We start from the raw sequence: 11104 nt of genomic DNA on the forward strand, positions 1-11104 counted from the left end.
GCAGGTTGGGGACAAGTAGAGGGAAGGTAGAGGGCAGGTTGGGGACAGGTAGAGGGCAGGTAGAGGGCAGGTTGGGGACAGGTAGAGGGCAGGTTGGGGACAGGTAGAGGGCAGGTTGGGGACAGGTAGAAGGCCGGTTGGGGACAGGTAGAGGGCAGGTTGGGGACAGGTAGAGGGAAGGTTGGGGACAGGTAGAGGGCAGGTTGGGGACAGGTAGAGGACAGGTAGAGGGCACGTTGGGGACAGGTAGAGGGCAGGTTGAGAACAGGTTGAGGACAGGTAGAGGGCAGGTTGGGGACAGGTAGAGGGCAGGTAGAGGGCAGGTTGGGGACAGGTAGAGGGCAGGTAGAGGGCAGGTTGGGGACAGGTAGAGGGCAGGTTGGGGACAGGTAGAGGGCAGGTTGGGGACAGGTAGAGGGCAGGTTGGGGACAGATATAGGGCAGGTTGGGGACAGGTAGAGGGCAGGTTGGGGAAAGGTAGAGGGAAGGTTGGGGACAGGTAGAGGGCAGGTTGGGGACAGGTAGAGGACAGGTAGAGGGCAGGTTGGGGACAGGTAGAGGGCAGGTTGAGAACAGGTTGAGGACAGGTAGAGGGCAGGTTGGGGACAGGTAGAGGGCAGGTAGCGGTCAGGTTGGGGACAGGTAGAGGGCAGGTAGAGGGCAGGTTGGGGACAGGTTGGGGACAGGTTGAGGACAGGTAGAGGGCAGGTTGGGGACAGGTAGAGGGCAGGTTGGGGACAGGTTTGGGACAGGTAGTGGGCAGGTTGGGGACAGGTAGAGGGCAGGTTTGGTATAGGTTGAGAACAGGTAGATGGCAGGTTGAGGACAGGTAGAGGGCAGGTTGGGGACAGGTAGAGGGTAGGTTGGGGACAGGTAGAGGGCAGGTTGGGGACAGGTAGAGGGCAGGTTGGGGACAGGTAGAGGACAGGTTGAGAACAGGTTGGGGACAGGTAGAGGGCAGGTTGAGAACAGGTTGAGGACAGGTAGAGGGCAGGTTGGGGACAGGTAGAGGGCAGGTAGAGGGCAGGTTGGGGACAGGTAGAGGGCAGGTAGAAGGCAGGTTGGGGACAGGTAGAGGACAGGTAGAGGGCAGGTTGGGGACAGGTAGAGGGCAGGTAGAGGGCAGGTTGGGGACAGGTAGAGGGCAGGTTGGGGACAGGTTGGGGACAGGTAGAGGGCAGGTGGAGGGCAGGTAGAGGGCATGTTGTGGATAGGTTTGGGACAGGTAGAGGGCAGGTTGGGGACAGGTAGAAGGCAGGTTGAGGACAGGTAGAGGGCAGGTTGGGGACAGGTAGAGGGCAGGTTGGGGACAGGTAGAGGGCAGGTTGGGGACAGGTGGAGGACAGGTAGAGGGCAGGTTGGGGACAGGTTGGGGACAGGTAGAGGGCAGGTAGAGGGCAGGTTGGGGACAGGTAGAGGGCAGGTTGGGGACAGGTTTGGGACAGGTAGAGGGCAGGTTGGGGACAGGTAGAGGGCAGGTTTGGGACAGGTTGAGAACAGGTAGAGGGCAGGTTGAGGACAGGTAGAGGGCAGGTTGGGGACAGGTAGAGGGCAGGTTGGGGACAGGTAGAGGACAGGTAGAGGGCAGGTTGGGGACAGGTAGAGGGCAGGTTGGGGACAGGTTGGGGACAGGTAGAGGGCAGGTGGAGGGCAGGTAGAGGGCAGGTTGTGGATAGGTTTGGGACAGGTAGAGGGCAGGTTGGGGACAGGTAGAAGGCAGGTTGAGGACAGGTAGAGGGCAGGTTGGGACAGGTAGAGGGCAGGTTGGGGACAGGTAGAGGGCAGGTTGGGGACAGGTGGAGGACAGGTAGAGGGCAGGTTGGGGACAGGTTGGGGACAGGTAGAGGGCAGGTAGAGGGCAAGGTGGGGACAGGTAGAGGGCAGGTTGGGGACAGGTTGGGGACAGGTAGAGGGCAGGTTGGGGACAGGTTGAGGGCAGGTTTGGGACAGGTTGAGAACAGGTAGAGGGCAGGTTGAGGACAGGTAGAGGGCAGGTTGGGGACAGGTAGAGGGCAGGTTGGGGACATGTAGAGGGCAGGTTGGGGACAGATAGAGGGCAGGTTGGGGACAGGTAGAGGACAGGTTGAGAACAGGTTGAGGACAGGTAGAGTGCAGGTTGAGAACAGGTTGAGGACAGGTAGAGGGCAGGTTGGGGACAGGTAGAGGGCAGGTAGAGGGCAGGTTGGGGACAGGTAGAGGGCAGGTACAGGGCAGGTTGGGGACAGGTAGAGGACAGGTAGAGGGCAGGTTGGGGACAGGTAGAGGGCAGGTAGAGGGCAGGTAGAGGGCAGGTTGGGGACAGGTAGAGGGCAGGTTGGGGACAGGTAGAGGGCAGGTTGGGGACAGGTATAGCGCAGGTAGAGGGCAGGTTGGGGACAGGTAGAGGGCAGGTTGGGGACAGGTAGAGGGCAGGTTTAGGGCAGGTAGAGAACAGGTTGGGGACAGGTAGAGGGTAGGTTGAGGACAGGTAGAGGGCAGGTTGAGGACAGGTAGAGGACAGGTTAAGAACAGGTAGAGGGCTGGTTGAGGACAGGTAGAGTGCAGGTTGAGGACAGGTTGAGGACAGGTAGAGGGCAGGTTGGGGACAGGTAGAGGGCAGGTAGAGGGCAGGTTGGGGACAGGTAGAGGACAGGTAGAGGGCAGGTTGGGGACAGGTAGAGGGCAGGTTGGGGACAGGTAGAGGGCAGGTTGGGGACAGGTAGAGGGCAGGTTGGGGACAGGTAGAGGGCAGGTTGGGGACAGGTAGAGGGCAGGTTGGGGACAGGTAGAGGGCAGGTTGGGGACAGGTAGAGGGCAGGTAGAGGGCAGGTTGGGGACAGGTATAGCGCAGGTAGAGGACAGGTTGAGAGCAGGTTGAGGACAGGTAGAGGGCAGGTTAAGAACAGGTTGAGGACAGGTAGAAGGCAGGTTAAGAACAGGTAGAGGGCTGGTTGAGGACAGGTAGAGTGCAGGATGAGGACAGGTAGCGGTTTGTTATCAGGTCAGAGCCAGGCAGGTACAGGGCTGCAGGCAGGCTTGGAGTCAGCGCAGGTAGAGGTTCGTTATCAGGTCAGAGTCAGGCAGGTACAGGACTGCAGGCAGGCTTGTAGTCAGGGCAGGTAGAGGTTTGTTATCTGGTCAGAGTCAGGCAGGTACAGGACTGCAGGCAGGCTTGGAGTCAGGGCAGGTAGAGGTTTGTTATCAGGTAAGAGTCGGGCAGGTACAGGACTGCAGGCAGGCTTGGAGTCAGGGCAGGTAGAGGTTAGTTATCAGGTAAGAGTCAGGCAGGTACAGGACGGCAGACAAGCTCGTGGCTCGGGCAGGCAGAATGGTCAGAACCGGGAAAAACTAAGAAACAGAACTAGAGAAACAGGAAGGCAGGAAAGCACGCTGGTAAGACCTGACAAGACAAGACGAACTGGTAACCGACTAACGGAGAACACAGGTATAATTACACAGGTAATAAATGGGGAAGATGGGCGACATCTGGAATGGGGTGGAGACAATCACAAAGACAGGTGAAACAGATCAGGTTGTGACAGTTATCGGTTGGAATGCCAAAAGCATACGGTCATGAAAACCTGCTAAATGACCTTAGCATAAAGGGTTTCTCTTCAGACAGATGCTAGAAATGTGTCTTGAGATGTTGTGTAGAAGTGTACTTTAGGAGAAGGTTGATATTCTGGAATGGGATAGTAGAAGTGTACTTCAGGAGAAGGTTGATATTCTGGAATGGGATAGTAGAAGTGTACTTCAGGAGAAGGTTGATATTCTGGAACAGGATAGTAGAAGTGTACTTCAGGAGAAGGTTGATATTCTGGAACAGGATAGTGGAAGTGTACTTCAGGAGAAGGTTGATATTCTGGAACAGGATAGTAGAAGTGTACTTCAGGAGAAGGTTGATATTCTGGAACAGGAAGGAAGAAGTGTACTTCAGGAGAAGGTTGATATTCTGGAACAGGATAGTGGAAGTGTACTTCAGGAGAAGGTTGATATTCTGGAACAGGATAGTGGAAGTGTACTTCAGGAGAAGGTTGATATTCTGGAACAGGATAGTGGAAGTGTACTTCAGGAGAAGGTTGATATTCTGGAACAGGATAGTAGAAGTGTACTTCAGGAGAAGGTTGATATTCTGGAACAGGATAGTGGAAGTGTACTTCAGGAGAAGGTTGATATTCTGGAACAGGATAGTAGAAGTGTACTTCAGGAGAAGGTTGATATTCTGGAACAGGATAGTAGAAGTGTACTTCAGGAGAAGGTTGATATTCTGGAATGGGATAGTAGAAGTGTACTTCAGGAGAAGGTTGATATTCTGGAACAGGATAGTAGAAGTGTACTTCAGGAGAAGGTTGATATTCTGGAACAGGATAGTAGAAGTGTACTTCAGGAGAAGGTTGATATTCTGGAACAGGATAGTAGAAGTGTACTTCAGGAGAAGGTTGATATTCTGGAACAGGAAGGAAGAAGTGTACTTCAGGAGAAGGTTGATATTCTGGAACAGGATAGTGGAAGTGTACTTCAGGAGAAGGTTGATATTCTGGAACAGGATAGTAGAAGTGTACTTCAGGAGAAGTTTGATATTCTGGAACAGGAAGGAAGAAGTGTACTTCAGGAGACGGTTGATATTCTCAAACAGGATAGTAGAAGTGTACTTCAGGAGAAGGTTGATATTCTGGAGCAGGATAGTGGAAGTGTACTTCAGGAGAAGGTTGATATTCTGGAACAGGATAGTAGAAGTGTACTTCAGGAGAAGGTTGATATTCTGGAACAGGAAGGAAGAAGTGTACTTCAGGAGAAGGTTGATATTCTGGAACAGGATAGTGGAAGTGTACTTCAGGAGAAGGTTGATATTCTGGAACAGGATAGTAGAAGTGTACTTCAGGAGAAGTTTGATATTCTGGAACAGGAAGGAAGAAGTGTACTTCAGGAGACGGTTGATATTCTCAAACAGGATAGTAGAAGTGTACTTCAGGAGAAGGTTGATATTCTGGAATGGGATAGTAGAAGTGTACTTCAGGAGAAGTTTGATATTCTCAAACAGGATAGTAGAAGTGTACTTCAGGAGAAGGTTGATATTCTGGAGCAGGATAGTGGAAGTGTACTTCAGGAGATGGTTGATATTCTGGAATGGGATAGTGGAAGTGTACTTCAGGAGAAGGTTGATATTCTGGAACAGGATAGTAGAAGTGTACTTCAGGAGAAGGTTGATATTCTGGAACAGGATAGTAGAAGTGTACTTCAGGAGAAGGTTGATATTCTGGAACAGGATAGTAGAAGTGTACTTCAGGAGAAGGTTGATATTCTGGAATGGGATTGTAGAAGTGTACTTCAGGAGAAGGTTGATATTCTGGAACAGGATAGTAGAAGTGTACTTCAGGAGAAGGTTGATATTCTGGAACAGGATAGTAGAAGTGTACTTCAGGAGAAGGTTGATATTCTGGAACAGGATAGTGGAAGTGTACTTCAGGAGAAGGTTGATATTCTGGAACAGGATAGTAGAAGTGTACTTCAGGAGAAGGTTGATATTCTGGAACAGGAAGGAAGAAGTGTACTTCAGGAGAAGGTTGATATTCTGGAACAGGATAGTGGAAGTGTACTTCAGGAGAAGGTTGATATTCTGGAACAGGATAGTAGAAGTGTACTTCAGGAGAAGTTTGATATTCTGGAACAGGAAGGAAGAAGTGTACTTCAGGAGACGGTTGATATTCTCAAACAGGATAGTAGAAGTGTACTTCAGGAGAAGGTTGATATTCTGGAATGGGATAGTAGAAGTGTACTTCAGGAGAAGTTTGATATTCTCAAACAGGATAGTAGAAGTGTACTTCAGGAGAAGGTTGATATTCTGGAGCAGGATAGTGGAAGTGTACTTCAGGAGATGGTTGATATTCTGGAACATGATAGTAGAAGTGTACTTCAGGAGAAGGTTGATATTCTGAAACAGGATAGTGGAAGTGTACTTCAGGAGAAGGTTGATATTCTGGAACAGGATAGTAGAAGTGTACTTCAGGAGAAGGTTGATATTCTGGAACAGGATAGTGGAAGTGTACTTCAGGAGATGGTTGATATTCTGGAACAGGAAGGAAGAAGTGTACTTCAGGAGAAGGTTGATATTCTGGAACAGGATAGTGGAAGTGTACTTCAGGAGAAGGTTGATATTCTCAAACAGGATAGTAGAAGTGTACTTCAGGAGAAGGTTGATATTCTGGAACAGGAAGGAAGAAGTATACTTGATAGTTGTTCTATTATTTATCCGAGTGTGGTGGCTGGAAACACAGAGAAAATGATCACCAGAAGGGATGGGGGAAAGAGGAGGGGAGAGGAAAGAGAGAGCGAGAGAGAGAGGAGGGAAGAGGGAGACTAGTTTCTCTCTAGTTTGTTTGTTGCCATGGGACCCAGCATCCAGATGGACTGAGACACAGAAGCACCAGAGAGGGACCAGAACACACATATTTACTCTACCAACACTGCACAACAACACTACTGTGTGTGTGTGTGTGTGTGTGTGTATTGTCTGGAACAAATAAACATGCTTTTTCCAGCACTGTGTACATTGGGTAGTATTTTAAGCAGTAGTAAAATAAACCGTAATCTACATCAACAACAACCAAGCTTTGATGAGGGTTTCATAGCATTAGTCCGTTTGGCTTTGATCACAGACCAAGAATCTAACAAAAGAGGTGTGTGAGAGTGTGTGTGTGGGGGGGGGGGGTGGGGGGCTGCAGAAAGAGATAAAAGGAGAAAAAGAGGAAAGGGGAGAGAGAGAGAGAGAGAGATGGAGAGAGAGAGAGAGAGAGAGAGATGGAGAGAGAGAGATGGAGAGAGAGATGGAGAGGGAGCGATGGAGAGAGAGATGGAGAGGGAGCGATGGAGAGAGAGAGTTGGAGAGGGAGAGATGGAGAGAGAGAGAGAGAGAGAGAGATGGAGAGGGAGAGATGGAGAGAGAGAGAGATGGAGAGAGAGAGAGATGGAGAGAGAGAGATGGAGAGATGGAGAGAGAGAGATGGAGAGATGGAGAGAGAGAGATGGAGAGAGAGAGATGGAGAGATGGAGAGATGGAGAGAGATGGAGAGAGAGAGAGGGAGAGATGGAGAGAGAGAGAGATGGAGAGAGAGAGATGGAGAGAGAGAGATGGAGAGAGAGAGAGATGGAGAGAGAGAGATGGAGAGATGGAGAGAGAGAGAGATGGAGAGAGAGAGAGAGGGAGAGAGAGAGAGAGGGAGAGATGGATTGGGAGAGATGGAGAGAGAGAAATGGAGAGGGAGAGATGGAGAGAGAGAGATGGAGAGAGAGAGAGAGAGAGAGAGAGAGAGAGAGAGAGAGAGCGAGAGAGAGAGAGAAGAAAAAAAAAGAGTAAAAGAGAAAAAGAGAGTTAAATAAACTTTACTGGGTCCTGTAACCCACAAAATGATAAACACTCAAACAACATAGCAGATATCATGGGCATCTGAAACAGCCCAAATAACCACTTCTACTGTAGTCTTCTCAGGGGTGTCCACACTAACCAAGCCTTCCCAGGGGTGTTCAGGCTAACCAAGCCTTCCCAGGGGTGTCCAGGCTAACCAATCCTTCCCAGGGGGGGTCCAGGCTAACCAATCCTTCCCAGGGGGGGTCCAGGCTAACCAAGCCTTCCCAGGGGGTGTCCAGGCTAACCAATCCTTCCCAGGGGGGGTCCAGGCTAACCAAGCCTTCCCAGGGGGGGTCCAGGCTAACCAAGCCTTCCCAGGGGTGTCCAGGATAACCAATCCTTCCCAGGGGGGGTCCAGGCTAACCAAGCCTTCCCAGGGGGGGTCCAGGCTAACCAAGCCTTCCCAGGGGGGGTCCAGGCTAACCAAGCCTTCCCAGGGGGGGTCCAGGCTAACCAAGCCTTCCCAGGGGGTGTCCAGGCTAACCAAGCCTTCCCAGGGGTGTCCAGGCTAACCAAGACTTCCCAGGGGTGTCCAGGCTGACCAAAACATTAAGGATTTAATTTCATTTATTTTGTCATCAATGCTTCAAGACCTGCCAACTGCTCACGTGGATAGGAGAATGCTATCCACCCAAAGGCTGTCCCATGATCGACTGTCCCAACAATGTTGTGAAGTTAACACTGAGTGTCTGACTCCCATCAGCACAGTCTCCTTCTCCTCATTGCTCTCTTTCACCTTCGTCCCCAGAAGAGAGAAGCAGCCGTGTATTGATTCCTGCAGGTCAGACCCTGCCTGACTTACCTTCTGTACGGGATCATTGGGAGGCTGTTCTTTGTCCACCAGGTAGAAGCAATAACCTCCTGGGGCCTCAGTCAGATAGCGGCCCTTTCCAACCTCTGTGAAGGGCCAACCAAGCCACTTAGCATTGCTGACAGCCTGGCTAGACTGCAGAGTCAAACCCGAGGAAGTCGTTGCCTAGGCAATATTCTCCCACTCCATTACTGTAGATTAGTTCAGCCACAAAGTCATCATCCTCCGGACCAAATCCGACCACTGCCTTGCTCCATTTCCCATCATAAGGGCCCTTACAAGTTGCCGTACATCCTTCTTCAAACTCTTTGTGACACAAAATCTTCATGCCGATCACATCTCGTTTTGCTTCTGTCTCCCAGTTTGAAAACAAAATGCAAGGCTCGCCTCAAAGCCACCATTACCCAAATCAAATCAAAGTGCATTTGTCACGTGCGCCGAGTACAACAGGTGTAGGTAGACCTTACAGTGAAATCCTTACTTACAGGCTCTAACCAATAGTGCAAAAAAGTATTAAGTTAACAATAGGTAAGTAAAGAAATAAAACAGTAAAAAGACAGGCTATAACAGTAGAGAGGCTATAAAAGTAGCGAGGCTACATACAGACACCGGTTAGTCAGGCTGATTGAGGTAGTATGTACAGTGGGGCAAAAAAGTATTTAGTCAGCCACCAATTGTGCAAGTTCTCCCACTTAAAAAGATGAGAGAGGCCTGTAATTTTCATCATAGGTACACTTCAACCATGAAAAAAAAAATCCAGAAAATCACATTGTAGGATTTTTTATGAATTTATTTGCAAATTATGGTGGAAAATAAGTATTTGGTCAATAACAAAAGTTTATCTCAATACTTAATACAATACTTAATCAATACTCAATACAATATTTACCCTTTGTTGGCAATGACAGAGGTCAAACGTTTTCTGTAAGTTTTCATAAGGTTTTCACACACTGTTGCTGGTATTTTGGCCCATTCCTCCATGCAGATCTCCTCTAGAGCAGTGATGTTTTGGGGCTGTTGCTGGGCAACACAGACTTTTAACTCCCTCCAAAGACTTTCTATGGGGTTGAGTTCTGGAGACTGGCTAGGCCAATCCAGGACCTTGAAATGCTTCTTACGAAGCCACTCCTTCGTTGGTGTGTTTGGGATCATTGTCATGCTGAAATACCCAGCCACGTTTCATCTTCAATGCCCTTGCTGATTGTAGGAGGTTTTCACTCAAAATCTCACTATACATGGCCACATTCATTATTTCCTTTACACGGATCAGTCGTCCTGGTCCCTTTGCAGAAAAACAGCCCCAAAGCATGATGTTTCCACCCCCATGCTTCACAGTAGGTATGGTGTAGGCTTTGTTACTTTGGTCCCAGCTCTCTGCAGGCCATTCAATAGGTCACCCGTGTGTTTCTGGGATTTTTGCTCACCGTTCTTGTGATCATTTTGACCCCACGGGGTCAGATCGAGGGAGATTTTCAGTGGTCTTGTATGTCTTCCATTTCCTAATAATTGCTCCCACAGTTGATTTCTTCAAACCAAGCTGCTTACCTATTGCAGATTCAGTCTTCCCAGCCTGGTGCAGGTCTACAATTTTGTTTTTGGTGTCCTTTGACAGCTCTTTGGTCTTGGCCATAGTGGAGTGTGGAGTGTGACTGTTTGAGGTTGTGTACAGGTGTCTTTTATAGTGATAACAAGTTCAAACAGGGGCCATTAATACAGGTAACGAGTGGAGGACAGAGGAGCCTCTTAAAGAAGAAGTTACAGGTCTGTGAGAGCCAGAAATCTTGCTTGTTTGTAGGTGACCAAATACTTATTTTCCACCATAATTTGCAAATAAATTCATTAAAAATCTTACAATGTGATTTTCTTTTCTCATTTTGTCTGTCATTATTGAAGTGTACCTGACTCTGCACCGTAACACCCTGTATATAGCCTCCACATTGACTCTACCATAACACCCTGTATATAGCCTCCACATTGACTCTACCGTAACACCCTGTATATAGCCTCCACATTGACTCTGTACCGTAACACCCTGTATATAGCCTCCACATTGACTCTGTACCGGTACCCCCTGTATATAGCCTCCACATTGACTCTGTACCGGTACCCCCTGTATATAGCCTCCACATTGACTCTGTACCGGTTCCGCATGAAATAATCTACAATCTTCTGCTTCATCTAAATATGTTTATTGCACCTGAATGAATTTAAAATATTGATGGGAGAGAAGAGGAAATGCCTTTTTTTAAGGCTGGATCACTTTGTTGTATTGTATTGGTGTATGTTTTAATTCTGTAATGTATTGATTGTTGGCTGTCACGAACCGACTCAAAGCCCGTAACAAAGGGAGACAACATGGAGATAAGAAGTAACAAAATATATATTTATTAACTAAAGCAACTAAGGAAAATATACAATGGTGTGTGTAATCAGTAATCAGTAGTGTAAGTGAGTGTTTTGCATGCATGAATGTGATAATGCAGGGTTTTGAAAGGTGCCAAAACAAACAAACAAAAAGCCACCAAGAACCACAACACAATCTACAAAGGTGTCTGCATGGAGAGAGTCTCTTCCATGAATGTGGAAGAGGTCTATTTATCCTGGGACACACCTGGCCCAGGTGCTTCCCATGTAGCTGACGACCCTCCCAACTCCGCCCACCGGCATCCTAATAAGGAAACAAGAACAAAGACAGAATACGGCTGTTACGGATACAGGTATCCTGTGTCTGTGTGTATCCTGTGTGTGTTTCTTTTCTCTCCTTCTCCCCTCACAGGTGAAAATCATCACTCCCCAATCAGTCAACAATCAACTCATCAATCAGAAGACACACCTCCTCCTGTTTCCTACCCTATCACAGTTCATTTAAAAACCCCATCATTTGTTTGTTCTTGTAGATTTCAGGAGAG

General features: G+C 48.7%; 1 pseudogene; it reads right to left on the reverse strand.

Annotated features, from left to right (window-relative positions):
- Positions 1-7951: 7951 nt before the first annotated feature.
- On the reverse strand, positions 7952-8596 carry LOC139397464 (glyoxalase domain-containing protein 4 pseudogene; annotated as a pseudogene).
- Positions 8597-11104: the final 2508 nt, after the last annotated feature.

Source organism: Oncorhynchus clarkii, unplaced genomic scaffold (assembly GCF_045791955.1).
Source record: "Oncorhynchus clarkii lewisi isolate Uvic-CL-2024 unplaced genomic scaffold, UVic_Ocla_1.0 unplaced_contig_7368_pilon_pilon, whole genome shotgun sequence".
Taxonomy (NCBI): domain Eukaryota; kingdom Metazoa; phylum Chordata; class Actinopteri; order Salmoniformes; family Salmonidae; genus Oncorhynchus; species Oncorhynchus clarkii.